This window comes from Pteropus vampyrus, unplaced genomic scaffold, assembly GCF_000151845.1.
Source record: "Pteropus vampyrus isolate Shadow unplaced genomic scaffold, Pvam_2.0 Scaffold45, whole genome shotgun sequence".
In the NCBI taxonomy this organism is placed as follows: Eukaryota; Metazoa; Chordata; class Mammalia; order Chiroptera; family Pteropodidae; genus Pteropus; species Pteropus vampyrus.
In genome coordinates, this window is record NW_011888826.1 from 222,141 (window position 1) to 241,326 (window position 19,186).

Sequence of the window (19,186 nt, forward strand, 5' to 3'; positions counted from 1 at the left end):
AAGAGCATGGGTTTAGGGAACAGTTAGGGTTGAGCTCAAGCCTCTATCCTACTCGTGACCTAAGGAAAAACATCTTAATGTCTCTGTCCCTTCATCTGAAAAAAAGGGGTATCAATGGAAATATTATGACTTTTAAATTATATAATACATATCAACATCACAGTGCCTGGCATAGTGTAAGTACTCAGTAAATGTTAAAGACTATTATTATTGTCATATATGTCATCATTGTTATGAAAAAAATCATAGGCACAATGTTTGAAGTTCTTTTTCTTATTTGCCAAACCCTAAAAAATTGTTCTTGTGTCAAAACTTAAGAGGGACGTCTGTGTGTGTGTGTGTGTGTGTGTGAGAGAGAGAGAGAGAGAGAGAGAGAGAGAGAGAGAGAGAGAGAGGATTACGTGCATGTTTCCATTACTTGATAATGATCCCAAGTTCTGGAACCCTAACACTTGTTCAAATTCTCCTCAGCCTGCTTGCAGTCCACTGTGATATAGCCTATATACTAACTCTAATCTGCCAACTGACCCTTGGAATCCCCTACTTGATAAGGTCGATTACGGAAGAAATATTTCTAAGGAAGTAAGTGAACCAGGTATGGAATGTAACCAAACTTTAAATGTTTATGGTAGCAAAGAATGGCCACAAGAAGATACCCGCCAAAGAAAATCTGGTCGGTACATAATTTCATACAAAAAAATCACTTAGAAATTTGACCTTTAAACCAAAGCTTGTATCAAAATGTACGAACTCTTCTACATTCTGAAATCTATGGCTGGAAGCTTATTAAATCGAGTGTATTAAAAAAAAAAAAACAGTGGAATATTCTATTAGTTCAAAAAGTCTAGATGAAATATGTTTAATGTACCTGTGAAAACCAACGTAAGCAATCTTTGGAAGATTTTCATTTGTTCGTTTTGTTTAGACTTAGAACCTGACTTTCGGGAGTAAAATGATCTTTAATCCCTAGGAAAAAAAAATCCCCAAATTCATCATTGAAACTACGATAATTCTTCATGAAGTCAGAGCAAAAAAAAAAAAAAGAAAAGAAAAAAAAATAACTTCCTCTACCATTAAAAATAACCACAATAGCAACCCCAATCTTCATTCTTTCATTTCCTCAGGTCTGACATTCTGCAGATGACCGCCCTTATTTGTCCCTACATGTTTTCCAAAATATAAAAGTGAAATAGAGTCCCAAGGGCACTGTACTTGAAAGGTTATGAGAGTTAGAGAATTTTAACCATGCCTGCCAAATCAGCAGATGGCTTGTGATTATAATTATATGCATCAATAAAACGAATAATCTTTACAAAATTTGAATTTCTACTAAAGTAAGGGATTTAGTAAGCAGATGCAACAGAATGCATTTTCTTTAACCCTTTTGGTAGACACTGGTATCTTTCACACACAAAAAAGATCAAGGGCTCTGTACATAATAGGTTGTATACTTTAATTTTTGTCCCCTTTCTACAGTAGTAATTTCATTTTCTTGAGCATATTTTATCTTCACACCGTTTTCACATTTCAAGATAGAAATGTTAAGACTAATTCTCTACCATTGTTCGATATTTGAAAGAAGAAAATTTAAAAGAGGTAAATACCTTCATTCTAATTCATACCAAATATACTATAGAAACAAAAGAGCAAACAGTGGATGCATCTTTCTAGCTGATGGTATTCTTTTACAAATTAGGTTTTCAATAACAATTTACTTTTTATTTTTTGGTTTTTTATTCACTTTAATCTACATCTCAAGAATGAAAATATTATTTATTCTATTTACATAATTAACCATATCATTTTGATGTGGTTTTGCGTACCATGACAAGTAAAGATAACTAAGTTTTATCTCATGACAAGCATGAATTTACTCATGTAAAAATTGGATACATATAAGATACATCTGAAAAAAAGGTCAGTGAGGTTTACACACTGACCTTTACCTATGTTTCTTTCATGAGGAAAAACTCAGCATTTAGAAAATTAAATTAAAGTAACTATGTTACTGTTAAATTTTGGAAAAGCAGGAGAAATGTAGCACAAAAATTTGCATACTATTTTTTATGAAATTATAATGTAAATGTTTTTCATGGAATTACCAAATATAACTCTTCATTACAATAGTTTATCAATTACTAGTATACCAATAAATTTTACTCCAATAAACCAACAAATATATTTAGAAATATTAGGAGAACATAAATTTTGTGCAGGTTTCTATAGCATCTTCATATTTACACTATATAAGTGAAAATGTTCTGATCTAAAAAGATAGTACACTATTGTAATTAATGCCACTTAATGGCATAAATAAGTTACTAATAAGACTTTGAAGGCATTAGCATTTTTGTGGGCCAACACAATTTATCTGTAGATATAAGAAATATGAGATCAGAAATTCTTTTTAGCAACAAAATTCTTGCAAAGTTGCAACTTAAATGTATAGGTCAAACCATATTGGAACAGATTTTCCTACAATCAAAATCTGAAGAGTTAAACCAAGAAAGTAATAAATTCTTGCCTGAAAACTTACAAATTTGATGCAACACTTGACAAAACAATATTCAAATATTTGTAAAGAAATTCAGATATCTCTTGGAGTTCACTGGAGTGAAATTTTAAAATATTCAGCAATAAATTAGGTTCAGGATTCTTTACATAGGTAGTAAAATAAAATACTTTCCTTGAAGAAGGAAATTTTTTTAACTAAATCTAAAGTAAAACAAAAGAAATAATCTAAGCCAAAACTTGAAATAAACCTCACAGGGGCAAAACTAAGATATTAATTTTTTAAAAAAAGAATGAGGAATAAACTTAATCTTAGTAGATAACCTTTGCTATAATTAAATACTTAAATTACAGTTAAATCATTTTGAAATTAAATGAAATTATTTCTGTTTATAGAAAGTTTAAATTGAAATGCAATGAAATTCTGATGAATACCTTTGATTTCTATTAATAAAGCTATGTATAACAGAACAATTTGATCACATATACTTAATATACATTTAGTACTTTTAACTTGTTACCTTAGACTTGAAATGAGCACTCAGCCACTTACAATGGAGTTTTCACAGTCCTTCAAGAAATCTCACAAAATTTAGGATTCTGAAAGTAAAAACATGAGAAAGAGTTCTGTACTGGTCTACGTAAATGTGTAGGGATTATACAACATATTATTGGCTACTTACCGTCTCAAACTCCAAGTGAAAGTTAAAAAACACCTTTGAACACCTACGATATACAAGGGGCTTCAGGCACATTATCTTATTTAATTTTTACATAAGTCTTAAGGCAAAATTTATCTACCCTGGCCCCCCATCTAACAGACCAGGAAACAGAGGTCCAGGATCCAAGATCCAGATTTAGTAAAAGGAAGAACCATGTTTCAAACATATGTTCTTGGGAAGGGAATGTCATAGATTCTCTTGTTACTTTATGTCACTCATGTGGCACTTGTGACTGCATTATTATCTAGGCAATGCTTTATGATTCTCCTTAGATCCTGGATCCTTAAGAATGGGAATGAGCACCCTATATGATCCACAGCACCTAGTACAATCTTTTGAACTAAATCGTTTTAATAATACTTATTTGTCAAATAAGTGAATCTGAATAAAAGTTCAGTAATACAAAGTTTCCTTCTGTCAACAAAAATTAAGTTTCTTAAATTTCTTTAAAGAGAAGTTATGTATCTGATAAAAACCATTTTCTTAGTGCACATTCATAGTTAAATTTTTAAAAATCTCTCAAATTCAAGACTAATAGTGGAAACAAGTTCACATAAACCAAAAGTAATGATCTGTACCCTCTTATCTTAATTACAAAGCCATATTTTGTTTTCAAGAATGACAATTCTATTTCTGTGAAAACAATTCCACTCAGTTATATTCACAGTCTAACTGATTTCAGTCAAGTTTGCTCACCCTTTGCTGTACTGGTGAGGACAGGGGTAAAATATTTATAGCCATCCAAAAGGATTATGTGTTTTCTGAACAATTCACTCCTGTATTAACATGACAAACATTAGTAACTATAGAAAAAATAATTATAATACATTAGATTCAAATTTAAAATGTTCAGTACAGAAAGACAATCTAATATATCTGAAATATCCGAAAGAGTGACTGGCTGTATAACTCTGCCTTAAACTAAAATTGTTAGGTAGCAATTGTAGCCATTTCAGACAGCTTACTTTTCCCATGATTTCTACCACATTAAAGGCATGATGATGAGATTACCTATTAGAAAAATTTGAATTTAGTTAAATTAGGGTACATCTTTCTGATATATTTTTTACTTGACATTAACAAGACACAATTATACTACTTTCTTCACAAAATCTATTTCCTTCAAATTCCAGTTACTATAATAATAATAGTTGTGATAAGTAATATATGTTGTATATTATACACAGATAGACTTAAATTATATAAATAAAAAAATGTTGAGAACACATTTGGAAGAAGAAAAGTACTTTAAGACAAAAAAAAAATATATATGACCTCTGATCACCCACATTACATTATAGACCTCTATTATGAATTTCTCATGAATACTAATAATAAACAATTTATTCTGTATAATAATATTTCTATATTCTTACAGAGATGAAAATGTTTCAGTGCAAGTAATGCAAGTTAGCAACTGATTTCTATATAATATGGAGAATTTTAATTCAAGAACAGATGATTATGACATGCCATTCTAATATTAAATGACAGTGTCTTTAAAAATTGAATCTTGACATTGATATTATGAATTCATCTATTTTAAAACACCACACTTATGTTAACAATACTTTTTAAATGTTTTTGGTGAGATTGTCAGAGTTTATTAAATTGTAGAAAATCCACTTAGCTGACAGTTCTCAGAATAAAGTATTTAATTTACCTGAATGTCTTGTAACAATATCATTCCCTCTTGAACTAAGCATCCTCTGAATACACAAGTCTAAGGCAGACAGACATTTCAGCAAGGCAAATAAGACTTTCTGGCAACTTCCTGTTGCCATATTTCTCTAAAAGGATCCTGCAATCTTATACTTCAATACTGCAAATGCATTTTTTCAAGGGACATAGCAAGTCAATGCTACTCAGTGTCAGTTAGCTTTGATATTTTTCCCCAAGTACAGCAAGCACAGAACCACTAATCCTATTCAATGTTACAGATTTGCAGCAATGATTTTATTTGCAGATTCAAGAGAAATAGAAAACATGAAGAAAATAAGAGCCTTTATTTTCTTGTTTTGTGTTTGATTGATTGACTTTTAAGACAGTGATCAGTGAAATGGTTATCCCATATATGATATTAAATATATATTAGCAGATGGGACAATTTCATACTGACAAACATGAACTTCACTGCGCACATTCATGCTCCGGGTTTCCATTTTCTTTTAAAAGCAGTAAGACTAACTAAAAATCAAAGTTGTTGCATGCATTTGAAAGTTTTTCAGACCTGAACACACACCTGAATGGTAGTCATTTATGAAAGCACCATTTCTCCAATAAATAGCCTACCCCTTAAATTCAAGTTCACTTGCATTTTGGAGTACACTTTACTTCTGAAATGTAAAAACTTTTTATGAAACGGCAAAACAAAACAACAACAACAATAACATAAGAGCACTGATCACTGAAGCAGTATTTCCAGAAGTGATAGCAAAATCTCTTCATTCTGACCTACTTGTCGAGAACCGGACTTTCAGCCTCACGGTTAGGCTAAGATTTGTTCTACTTTCTCCCTAGGGCTTAATTGCCAGACTGACTTACCGGTGCCTCCTAGCCTTTGTTCTGCCTCTCACGCTGACATCAGGGAAGCAGTGATGTAGAATAAAGCAGGGGTTGGCTAGGTTAGTCCAGTGTTTGTGTCGTTGTGTGGTGTGCGGGGACACTCTGTGATACTCTAGTGAGCTGCTAAGCTTTTTTTGTAGGCTTTGTGTCATTTACTTAACGACCAATCTCATTAGCTGCCAGGGTACAATGGGCTGATGCATTTTCTATGTACATACTCTACACAGTGACCCTCAAGGTTGCCGAAGGTCTATTTAATCAGTCAAATGCTGAATATATTTGCAGTAAATCACTAAAAAAAGAGGAAAAAAAAAAAAGAGACTACCCGAGGTATCTTACAGTCTTACTATTTACGGTTGGTTATTTTCAGGTAATAAAATGCATGCGTATTTAGCCAAAACAAGGGTAGAACAGGCAGAGATGAATTATCCAGTTTGTACTGGTGACCTTAATTTTGGGAAACTTTCAGACTCAAAGGTGTTTTTCTTCATAAGGAACCCAGATTCAAAATTTAATTTCTGCTTAGTTTAATCATATTAGCAAAACGAAAAAGCATCGCTTTCTTTCGCTGTTTCTCCTTACTCCAAAGTCACCCCCACCTCAGTTCTACCCCCTGTCCAAGCAGACTCAGAACTGGCAAAGTTGCATTTATGCCCTCTTTCAGTTATAAGGTAAAAACCCTTTTAACTCTTATGAAAAATGAAATGCTGAGAGCACTATGAATGACGACAGCTGTCCATAAGTATCAGGGAGAGTTCTATTGTCCAGCTTGTCCCTGGATAAAATGAATACTTTACAGCAGAGGCTGTTCAGCTTGGCTAAAGAGTATGGGGAGAAGGGGAGGAGGTCACTGGAGATTTCGCTCACTAATTTAATCTGGGAAAAGGACAGGCTCTGCATCTCCCTTGAACAGACTGGCAGCAATCTGGGCCCCCACAGAACTATCTCCTTTTGCCTGTGCTCTATTTATTCCTTATCTCTGTTTACCAACCGCTAGGTCCCTTTCATTCACACCACGAGGCCGTTTTCCTACTATCAGTCAGCAGCTGACACTGTGGAAGAGCCTCAAAGGCAAAAAAAAAAAAAAGAAAAAAAAGATCAAAACTAAACCAAAGCTGTATAAACAATGCAACAGTACAAGTAAATGCATAAACCCTGATTCTTAACCCAACCCACAGGGTGCAAACAGAACCTTTATAGTAAATCCAACAAACCCACCACAGTGAGCTATGGGCCACAGAGAAAGAAAAGTCAAAAACCATTCATGAAATCACCATCCAAAAAGAATTGCTCAAATGTATGCTGGCTGCTGAAGCAACCTTGCTCTCAGGGATGTTCTTATCTCTATCATGGATCAATTAACTTAAAACCAGGAAACATTTACCTTTCCAGAAAAGGCAACCTATGCATTTTGAAGGTAAAGCTTGTTCTCATAAAATAAATGTTAGCAGATAAAAAATCCACCAATAAGACTACAAGTTAAAGGAAATTTAACATTAACTTTTTCAATACCTCATCACATTGATTAAATTGAAACAATCCAAGAAACTGGGCATTAAACCTCCATTATTTTTATATAAAGATACTAAAATGTCTTGTTCAATCCAGCCAACTAAATGTTTTTGCCATGTCTTGTTAAAATGATTAACATAGAAGAGGATTTGAGAAAAGACTGCATACAACTTTTTATTTCGAAGTACTCTGCAAGGTGTGAATGGAAACAGAGACTGAAGCATATAGTTTGAAGTGTAGAAAGAGGAGAAAACAGAACAAGTGTTATTTTGTATCTTACAACTTTTGAGTAAACATGAATTTTGAATCTATATTATATTTATGTATATTAATCTTGAATACTAAGTAATTTTGACTATTTCAATAAATGAAAGAATATTATTAATATAAGTATTTTATTGATGTGATTCAGAATATATATAAATGTATATGATTCAGAGTGTATATATGTATATTATAAACATAATTATACATAGTGCTACCCATATGTACATATATAGAATGAGAAAGTACATAATTTCTAGTGCCTACTTTTCCCTAGATTAAAAACTGTGACTTACTTTAAATTTCCCTGAGTTTTTTTAACCATTGAAATTATTGGAAATGATTGGTTATTGTCATAAAAATCAACACCGTATTGACTCAATCACTAAGACCTTTACCAAAAAGGGAAGACAAAATGTAGCTCATTATCTAGGATGATCAATTGGACCAGATTTCAGTTTGTGTTTTCACCTATATGCATTATGAGCAATGAAGTCTTTACTACTTGGATTCTTTTTTTCCAAATGAATTAATGAATTAAATTTATCCTTTCACCAGCTGCTAGGCAGCAGATGGAACCATTTCTGAAGCCTTGTTGAATTCAATCCATAAAACTCATTTCCTAGGATTAGCAGTCCAAAGTTTCTTTTAATGTTTATATACCGTTTGGGATTTTGAATTTCATGATGTTAAACTTTCAATTTAACTATTCTTTTTGCATTTCATATCAAACAATTATGATCTTTTGGATTTCTATAGCAGACATGGCAGGTCACATAAGGACAGGAATTAATTTCAAGAGCAATAAAGTCATGCAAGTTACATTTTTTGATGTTTGTTCGTATTGGCCTACTACCATGGAAACTATTTGCACTGTTCTTTTATACTGTCAACCTAAAGAATTATATATTTAATAGTTTGTGGATTTTGTTTATTTACTCATAAATACTTTAAAGCTGCAACAAGGAACATTCATTAACAATATGGAAGTTGAAAGTTTTGCAGTTTAGTTTTAAGATTAAGATGGTTACATTATCTGCAAATAACTACTGTATATACAAGGTTAACTTATCTAATAAGAATTTAGTCCTGACCTTTAAAAATGGCAATAAAGCTAATTACACAGATTATGTAGATATGTATTTTATAACAGTTACCATTTTAAAGAGTATACTACCATGGACAGCTCCAAACATTTCTATTCTTTCCTACTTAATTTGCACTTACAAATGTCTAATTTAAGAACCAGGAAACTTTAAATCCTACCGATTGATGTAGTAGCGAAAATAGTAATGCCAATCTTCAAAAAAAAAGAGTGGGGGGGGAGCCTTTAAACATAACAAAATTAGAATCTCATAAAAGTTCCAATGTACTTTGAAACATTTTAAATACAACTACCATATACTCTCCGAGGTACAGTATATCCAAATTTAAAATATAAAAGCTTTTAAGCTAAAATGACGCTGCTTCTATAACATAAATACAACTAAAAAAGAGTGAATCACTCTTATGTGCAACAGTGATTTCCGCTAATTTGGCACAAAAAATCTATATTAATCTAATATTGGAGTAAGCCAAGAAGGCCACATAATAATCACCACTGCGTAATTGAATATTTAGAAGAAAGAGAAAAGAGATCACTGGTAATCTTAGGTTACACGCATAAAAGTAGGATAATATGCAGATGTTATTTGCAAGGAAACAAAAGTTAGGGGAAAGTAATTTCAGTTTTATTTTAGATTATGAATCTGATTATTCCTTGGAATTATTATTTTTTCTAACATAAAGATAGTACACACAATTATATTCAAGATTTTTTCTTCATTTTTCAATTTTTAGTTTATTGAATTTTGCAGTGCATAAGATAAGAATTGGTGTTACTTTTTCTGACAATAATTCACTTTCTTTAAAAAATTCAATATTGGAGAAGTTATTTTACAAACTTTGCCTATTAGCTGCTTTGTTCTTTGAAACTCAAAAAAGCTCACTATATCCATTTAAGAGGCTACTTCTCTTATTTCCACATGTATCAAAGCAAGTATGTTTAATAAATACCTTGTTAGAATGAAAGGAATATGAGGCAAAGTACTGTTTATCAAGGTATATGAAACTTTTTTCTCTATCCTTTAGTAATATTTCATTGAACTCATCCTTCTGCAAAATTTTGTTCAAGGTTAGTCTTTCTCATTCTTCAGCCTTTTTTAATATTACTCTTTGACTTTCTGAAGTTTTCTGACATTTGCATTTATCAGAAATGAACTGTATCATTAAGGAGACTGCTCTCATTCAATTCTCTAAATATTTAAAGACAAGATTATAAATACAATACTTATCAATTTAAATTTCTTTACAACATTCCACAAACTCTTTCCCTATGTGTAGCCACAACCAGAATTTTGACTTTTTAAAAACAATATATGAAACGTCTTTTTAATATTGGTTACTCATTTATAAAAATAATCAATTCGTTGACAACCTCTCTCTACCCCAAAAGATCTCTATTCCAATGAGATGTCAGATTTTGGGTCTCGCTGGTAATTTTTGCAATCTCAGAAATTATTTCCACTTTACTTTGTTGCAAAGAAAGTTTCATGTCATATCAAGTATTATCTGCTGCAAATTTGCACATTTCAAAAAATGTAGATGAACAAAGACGTTACTGATGCAGTATAAATGCAATTGCACCATGACATTTTATTCTGAAACCCTTCTCAAAGAAGATACAATAATCTTTTCTATGAAAAAGGAAAGACAGAAATAGCATTTAAAATAATGATCAAGTATGCATCACAGCAGGAACCAGAAACAGAAGTTCAAAACACACATCAGAAAAGCCAATGACACACTTCTAAACTTCAACCTCTAGTAATACATTTTTCCCAGAATCAAAACTAAGTGTTATGACATCAGACACAAAAACATACTAAAATTCAGAGTGACTTTACATCAGTGCGAGCCATATGTGGTTCAAAAGTTTTAAACTTACTTTTTTGTTTGTTTCCAGAACTTATATTTCTCTCTTCCCTTGTGTGCTGAACGGAAACACTAAAGCTGTTTCTTTGAAAGGTAGTTCCCATGATATGACAACCGTGCCTTTGACTGCTTAGAGATAAGCACCTGCGTTTGTGTCCCCTCTTTACGTCACACCTCCCTATTCAGACCTCCTCAATATGATTCACATTTGCACATCAACAGCCTCATGCGCATACACAGATTTTTTTTCGGCTCTGGGCCCAAAACTTTCACTTTAATTTTCATCACATGATTGCTGTGGCATATGTCCTTCCAAACCTCCCATATATCAGTCATCATGCAAATGAGATGGAATATCACTCCTCTGCAGCAGATGGCCAGGGATGATAACAATGGCTCAACAGAGGAGATTCAATGTCCCTGACTTTATCGCCACGGCAACAACAACCTAAAATATATGTAATGGAAGTGGTGCTTATTAATTTTGCAGGCTCGAGTGTTCTGATTTTGTGAGTGAATGGGCTGAGTTAAAAAGGGGGCTGTGTCCTCCTGCCTCGAGAAGACTATCTATAAAAGCCAGGGACCTGGAAATTATTTTCAGTGACTAAGAAGGCAACAGCCTAGCAATTATTTGAGTAATTAGGTGTAATTCCTCCCTGTAGGCCTTGTACCCTCCTGTGCTTGCTTCACAGAAGCTCACGAATTAGACAGGCACAGATACTGAAAAGAAAAGTGCCTCAAGATACAGCGGGAGAGCTTGCAGGAGCCCTGTCACTTGGCCTCCACCAGGCTTGGTAAACACAAGCCCCAAGCAATAAGTAAATAGAGGCCCCACTTCACAAACACAGACCAATTAAAATGACAAAAGCAACCACACTTCTGGGTGGAGCTTAGGAAAGCTTTATTCTGCACTAGATTCCATGTGAGTCGCACACAGAAGGGTCTGTTAGTTCAGTGCACCAAGTGCTATGTTTCCATTACTAGCTGTCAGGACTGGACACTAGCTCACACTTCTCTCTGCCAGTTGTGTGCCTTTCTCACCAGGGAATTTTTTCACGTGGCTACCTTTATCCCTAACTCCAAGTGGATATTCAATATGCTTCTCACTCCTAATGGTATTCAATAAATTAATAATAGAAAAAACAATTTTTCAAAATTTGCAACAAGCCCTTTTACATTTTAAAGGCAGGACTACCAAAATGCCAAACGAGCAGGAGCTTTAATGAAACAAGTATGGATGAAAAACTGGGCGAAAAATCCAGTCTCCAAATACTGTCCTGGAAAGTATTTTTAAAACACCCTTCGCTATATATTCATACTAACCAATTAAAAAAAAATTAACTTTTTGCTTGTTTATAGGGTTGAACTCTAGATTAGCATTTGTAATAATGTGACAGTATCATCTTATAAGAACAAACTAGACTCTGCGCCTATACAAGAAAAAAATAAAAGAGAGCAACATTAATGAGAACTTATTTCCTTAGATGAAAATAGTTGATTAAAAAGAATTAAAACCTTCCCACACCTTTTCAACGTTCAACAAACCTCATAGACATGGTGCTAGGCTCTCTGTACAGAATGAGGAATGTGACATAAAAGAACTTTGCATTCTCTTCCAGTGGGACTTAAATAAAATGAGACCCTTTGCTCCCATTGTTCTCTTGTAATATTTTGATTTTATGAGAGGCACCTCAATGCCCCCACTCACTCCTGTCCACCTTTTCTGGCTGGCCCCAGCCTTTCTCCTGAATACCTTCCTTCCAAGGAACTGGTAGCACGTGCACAGGGATAGGATTCCTCTAGCCTGTTATGCTGGTGTCCAAGTCTATATTAATCAAAACAAAGTAGACTACTACTTGCTAAAACTGGGCACAATATTAATTGCTTTACAACCTGACTCTAAAAAATAGTTCCATTTCCCTTGTGACAGGGTGTATAGACTCACTTTTCTTTCTAACATGTGGGCTATCAATTCATCAATGTTTTGCAATATATTTGGCATTGTAAATAATATAATTGCCTAGTGCAGAATTTCATCGTGCTATTTAAAGGTAATATTTCAATGCAAGGAAAATTAGAAGCAGCAAATGTCCAATCTGAAAGTACCCACACTGGGAGTATATAGTACTCAAACTCCACTTTTTAAATGAATCCCTTTACTGAGCTATCAGCTATACCAATACAAGATATAAATGACTCCATATAAGATGCGAATGTTGTTGCCAAAGGTATAGTGTAGTAACAATATGAATTTCTGACAGACCAGTCACCTGATCAATTTCAGCAACTTTAATAGATATTAACACCAAAATAAACCTAATATTGGAAATTTTAAAAATAAGAGCTTTATTGAAATCTAAATGACATATCAAATAATTTACCCATTTAAAGTATACAATTCAATGATTTTTACTATATTATAGAGTTGTGCAACCATTGCCATAATTTTAGAACATTTCCACCACCCCCTGCGAAGAAATCCATAACCATTAGCAGTTATACCTCATTTGCCCTTCCATTCCACTCCCCCAGGCCAACTCCCTTCTCTTGTTAAATTTATTCCTATATATTTTATTCTTTTTAATGCCATTGTAAGTAAAATTGTTTTCTTACTTCCATGTTTTGTTCGTTCATGGCGACTGTACAGAAATACAATTGATTTCTGTATGTTTATTTTATAACCTGAAACCTTACTGAGCTTGTTTATTAGTTCCAGTAGTTTTCTAGTAGACTCCTTAGTATTTTCTACATACAAATCTATATACAATGTCATGTCTTCTGAAAACATAGGTAGTTTTACTGTTTCTTTTCAATCTGGATAACTTTTATTTTATTTTCCTGTGTAATTGTCTTGGCTAGAACCTTCAGTACGAATTAGAAGTTGTAAGAGCAGACACCTGATCTTAGAGGAAAAAATTTTAGTCTTTCACCACTGAACATGATATCAGCTAATTTTAGAATTTTAAAAGCTCAGTTTAAATGCATTTAAACTTAAAAGCTAATTGCTACTGGGCACAGAAAAGTGCCCTACATCCGTATGATCCCTAGGGAGACCAAAAAAGAAATTCCCTACTCTCAGAAATTTTATAAGTGCCTGGTGTGGAATTTGTCATGGTGCTGGCCACACTTCCTTTCTAGCTGCCTTCCTCTCTAAAATCTGCTGAGGTATGGCTAGAATCTTCAGACATGAGAATTCATTCTCTTCAGTGTGGGCTGCCTTGGTAGCTCAGAGCATCCCTAAAGAAGTCAGTAACAGGCCATTAGAGCTAAGTGGTAAGGTTTTCTTTGAAGCGTTCCAGATTCTGGTAGTAAAGGTCAGCTGGATCCCAAGCTTAGTGATGCGATAGAAGCCAAACTATAGGTTTGACTTCTGGGTCTTCCACTTTTCATGCCAACATTTGTGAACATGCTCTATCAGGGTCAGGTGTAGACAGCACACCTAAATTCTACGCACTGCCTGGGATTAAACCAAAGAACCTTGAATCATAAGGATATTGCCCATCCAGTTCACATGCCCCATTTTTTCATCTCTTCATATGGACTCTGGGTATTTCCTATAGCTATTTATTCAGTAGAATATTTAAACCCAATAAAATGTAGCAAAATTGAATCAGATTTTAGGAAAATTATAGAATCATATGACATTTTGATAATGAGTGAAAAAAGAGATACCCCCAATGCAGCTACATATTAGCTCAAATGCTTCCTATAATAATGATGGTATGATCAATAGTAATGATAGCTAACATTATTCTTACTGCTTATCTTATGCCAAGTTCTAAGTGCTTTTCATGGATTAATTTGGAAGTCGAGGCACTAAAATGTCATTAAATTTCCCTAGTACGCATTGCCGGTAAAGTTGTTGAACTAAGATGCAAACTCAGGTGGTCTGCCTCCAGGCTTACACTCTTAACCACGATGCAATACTGCCTGTTTCACTCATATCTATACATCACATCAGATCAGTGAAAACCACCATGGATATGATAAGGAAACTCTCTAGAGAATATTTTTCCTTTTATCCTTTGGCATTTTTATTAAAAAATTGATACCAATAGAAAAGTTTTCTAATGTAGCATCTTCTAAACTTTTATAAAGCTGTTATCATTCAGGAAAGTAAAGTTTTTTTTTAAATGTAAAATTGATGGAATCAAAGAAAAATTTTAAAGCTCTTTCTTTTTCAGGGGATTTCTTTTCATCGGGAACCACATGAACACTAAAACACAGTTTAAAATATAGTGAGGGGTAAAATATTTGCTGAGAAGCATGGTGTATATCTATATATTTCTGTACTTGTATGTACATCTTTCTCTATTTCTATGCCTACAACTATGCCTGTTTCTATATTTCTTTCTATATCTATTAAGTCTATATCTATATATTTGCAATATGGCCATGATATCAGATAGATGAAGTTTTGCTTTGTAACCAAGTAGCTGAATTGCACATGGTCCATGCACTTGATGGCCAGCTCACTCGTATTCTATCTACCTTGTTCTCATTCACCAAGCGATGTGCAGCATCACTCACCTGTGTAAAATCTGTGTTAAGATCTCTTTATATACTTGATATATGTGGTGAAATGGTGGATTTGGATCATGGACTTAGGTGATCTGAAAAGTTGCCATGGTAATATGCTCATCCACAACATCCCTCAACATTATTGTTTGTTCTGGATCACATTCCCATAACTGAAAGTCAAGCACTGTGCATATGTTGGACATATGTAAAGTCATTTTAGCTGTGCAGGTCTTTAATGTCTCATTTCTCTGCATACTTCCTTTTCTTACACACACATTATTTAAATAAAGTTGTGCTTAATCTTAGTTCAGACTGCTAATACAAAATATCAGAGACAACAGACATTATTTCTCACAGTCTAGAGGCTGGGAAGTCCAAGTGCAAGGTGGTTCAGTTCCTGGTGAGAACTCTCTTCCCGGCTTACAGACGACTATTTTCTCATTGTGTCCTCACATGGTGGAGACAGCAAGCTCTGGTTTCTTTCTCTTCTTTTAAGGGCACTAATTTCATCGTGTGGGCCTTACCTTTGTTATCTAAATTTAATTAACTCTCAAAAGCCTTAACATCAAATATCTCATTCAGGGTTAGGTTTTCAACATATTTGGGAGAAGGACACGAACATTCAGTCTATAACAACTAGCTTAGTCCCCTCATCACAGAAAGGCAAATCAGGCCTATTATGATTCCACTTAGGAAAAAACTCACATTTTCTAAAAAGATAATTTGACTTCCAGGTTTCCTTCTCACAGTAGACCCACAATGTCTCAAACAAAGGATTCTCTGTGTTTTCTACAATTAGTTTTGTAAATGTGTTTGAAAGAAGTGTCTTTGTGACTGAACAATTAACATTTAAAACAACAAAAGTAAAGAAAGAGCAAAGGAAGAAGGATGGATTAAGAATGGCCCAAGCCCTCAGACAGCATGTTGGCTAACACTCTGAATATCCTGGGATTGGAGGTGAAGCTGACTGCTCTGGATGCTTGGCTAATGCCACTGACTTTTCAAGAGGTGAGAAAAAGAGAAAACATGTTTAAATAAATCATTTGCAAAGACTCTTAAAATGTTGAACATGTTTCCAGAGATTGTGCAATATTTTTCTTACACTTTGCTGAACAGACATCATGACCAGAGACTATTCTGGACCTAATTCTAGGATATGAGGCAAGGATGACAAATATGATGTGACTTGTGGGCTGTCTCAGATTTGGTGGGTCTCCTATCATTCAGTATTCACCACTTGTCTACAGCACAGCTAAGGGCTCTCAACAACGTGCAAATGCACAGTTCAGTTAATGAGCTTATTTAGCCATTTTTCTGGTTTAAGATTCCAGGCATTTTTTTCATTCTCATTTCGGGTTAACTCCAAAATATAAACTTTCTCAACCTTAGAAGGAAGTCCATTTTAGGTTCTAGTCCACAATAATCCAAATGGCATGGTATTGGCAGCAAAACAGACACACAGACTAGTAGAAGAGAATCAAGAGTCCAGAAGTAAACCCATACTTATATGGGCAAATAATTTTCAACAAAAAAGCCAAAAACATACAGTGGAGAAAGGAAAGCCTCTTCAATAAATGGTGCTGGGAAAACTGGAAGGCCATCTGCAAAATAATGAAACTAGACTCTTGTCTATCACCACACACCAAAATTAACTCAAAATGGATTAAGGACCTAAATATGAGACCTGAAACAATAAAATGCATAGAAGAAAACATGGGAACTAAACTCAAGGGCCTTGGACTTAAAGAGGATTTTATGAATCTGACCTCAAAATCAAGGCAAGTAAAAGCTAAAATAAATGAATAGGACTACATCAAACAAACAAAAAAGCTTCCGCTCAGCAAAAAAAAAAAAAAAAAAAAAATCATCAACGAGGTAAAGAGAAAACCATCCGAATGGGAAAATATATTTGCAAGCAATGCCTCCGACAAGGGCCTAATATCTTTAATATACAAAGAACTCATACAACTCAATAACAACAACAAAAAAAACCCACAAATGATCCAATCAAAAAATGGGCAGACACTTCTCCCAGAGGACATAGAAATGGCCAACAAATATATGAAAAGATGCTCAACATCTCTAGCAATCAGGGAAATGCAAACCAAAACCACAATGAGATACCATCTCACACCTGTTAGAATAGCTATAATCAACAGGACAAGTAATAACAAATGTTAGAGAGGATGTGGAACAAAAGGAACCCTCGTACACTACTGGTGGTATAGAAAACATTATGGAGGTTCCTCAAAAAACTGAGAATTGATCTACCATATGATACAGCAATCCCTCTACTGGGCATTTACCCCAAAGACTTGAAAACCCATATCCAAAAAGATATTTGCACACTGATGTTCATAGCAGCATTATTCACAGTGGCTATGACATGGAAGCAACTGAAGTGTCCTACGATAAGTGATTGGCTAAAGAAGCTGTGGTACATATATACAATGGAGAAAAAGTTGAAAATCATATGATATCACTTATATGGGAGACATAAACCTAAAAGCAACAAATGAGCAGGACAAACAGAGACTCATGAATATGAACTATAGACTAGTGGTTACCAGAGGACTATAGACTAGTGGTAACTAGTGGGGTTGGAGAAGAGTGGGGAGATAGACAGGGTAAAGAGGGTCAAACATAGAGTTTAGGGGGAGGGCAAAGTGGGTAAAGGGGATCAAGATATGGTAGCTGAAGGAAACTGGACTTTGGGTAAACACACAATAGAAGATACAGATGTCAAATGATAATGTACACTTGAAAATTATATAATTGTATTAACCAATGTTACCCCAATAAACTTAATTTAAAAAAAATTCTAGTCCTATTGAGTCACTGACTAGTTATCTTGTGGACTGGTTTCCATGCTTCTGGTTTGCTCTACACAACATGCCCACTCATACCACAGGACCCCCTGTAGCAAGTTCCCTGACATTCCCATAGCTACCCAGAGTTCTTTACAAATTCCTTGAATTGTATTTTCAACCCTATTTCTAATGCCTTGTTCTAAGTTCTCATCATTCATTATCTGAGCTCCTAACATATCCTAGTACCCAGTATCTCTGACAGTCCCAGGAAAACATGCCATTTCTCAGGACACCCTTTCCCCTGTCACCAGCATTTCTTTTTTTTTATAAAGCAAACCTAGTTGTGCCCATCCTTACGGCTTTCCTTTTCTTCCTGGACAAACAAGCAGACTACCCCTCCCACCCTCCTTTAAAGTTAGGTGTGGCTATGTGCCAAGGCAGTGCAACAACATATGCTTGTTACTTCCAGTCCACCCATAAAATCCTCCCAAACTCAATCTCCAAGCTTTGTTCTCTTCTGCCAGCTGCACAAAGGTGACCTTGAAAGCCATTATGTTGAAGATGGTAGAACACCAGTCAGTTTGATTTCTGAATGACCTTTTCAAATCGAGAAATTTTAAGACTATTTACATGATTAAAAATTAAACTATGCTTGTGCTGTGTCATTGTACTTTTTGTGTGAATTTCTTATGCAGCTAGTATTAGCCTAGTAAATATGTTTCCTGCTTAAAAGTCTCCTTAATCTGTAGGATAAAGTCCCAACTTCTTAGTGCTGCTTGGACCTTCTCAATTTTATCTCAGCCTACCTATTCAGCTACCTTACCTGCTACTTTTTATGTACTGACTGCATAGTTAGCTTCTGACCACTTACTGAAGGTGTCATGCTCATTCTTGCTCATTCTAGGAATAACTTTAATCTCTAGACATCATTTAAAAGAGGCATTAAATGTGACTGTCTCACAGAATACTCTACTCAAAAGGGGTCAAAACTTTTCTTACGGCTATACTCAGGCCTTTATGTGGGTTGTAGTTTTTTCCCCAAACACCCAAATACATGGAACCAGATTGTTTGAGGCGTTAGTACTTCTGTGAAGGGATTCTTCTGCCTTCTTAGCCTTCTGTTGCCCCATTAAGAATGTTACAACTAACAGTTTACATTTCAAGCTGGTTTCCATTTTCCACACAGATCCAGATCAGGGAATTGACAAGTGATGAGTATATTGCAATTTGGACAGACTGGATTCTTCTGTCACATACCGAGAGGAAGTGAAGTTGCTCCCTCTTCTCCTCCATCTAAATCATCTCCCA

At 34.4% G+C, this 19,186-nt stretch overlaps 1 protein-coding gene across 7 annotated transcripts in view; it reads right to left on the reverse strand.

The window, feature by feature from the left end:
- ST18 (ST18, C2H2C-type zinc finger) overlaps nucleotides 1–19,186 on the reverse strand; it is a 261,551-nt gene that overhangs the window by 121,702 nt on the left and 120,663 nt on the right. For 2 of the 7 annotated variants that reach the window (XM_023530034.1, XM_023530032.1), the window contains exon 1: nucleotides 10,561–10,803. The exons of 2 other annotated variants lie outside the window; for them this stretch is intronic. The gene's annotated coding sequence lies outside the window, so the exon portion shown is untranslated. Of the gene's footprint in view, nucleotides 1–3,032; nucleotides 3,112–5,777; nucleotides 5,918–10,560; nucleotides 10,804–19,186 lie in introns of those variants that run through there. 3 more of the 7 variants (XM_023530029.1, XM_023530028.1, XM_011359151.2) reach the window with 3 other exon arrangements.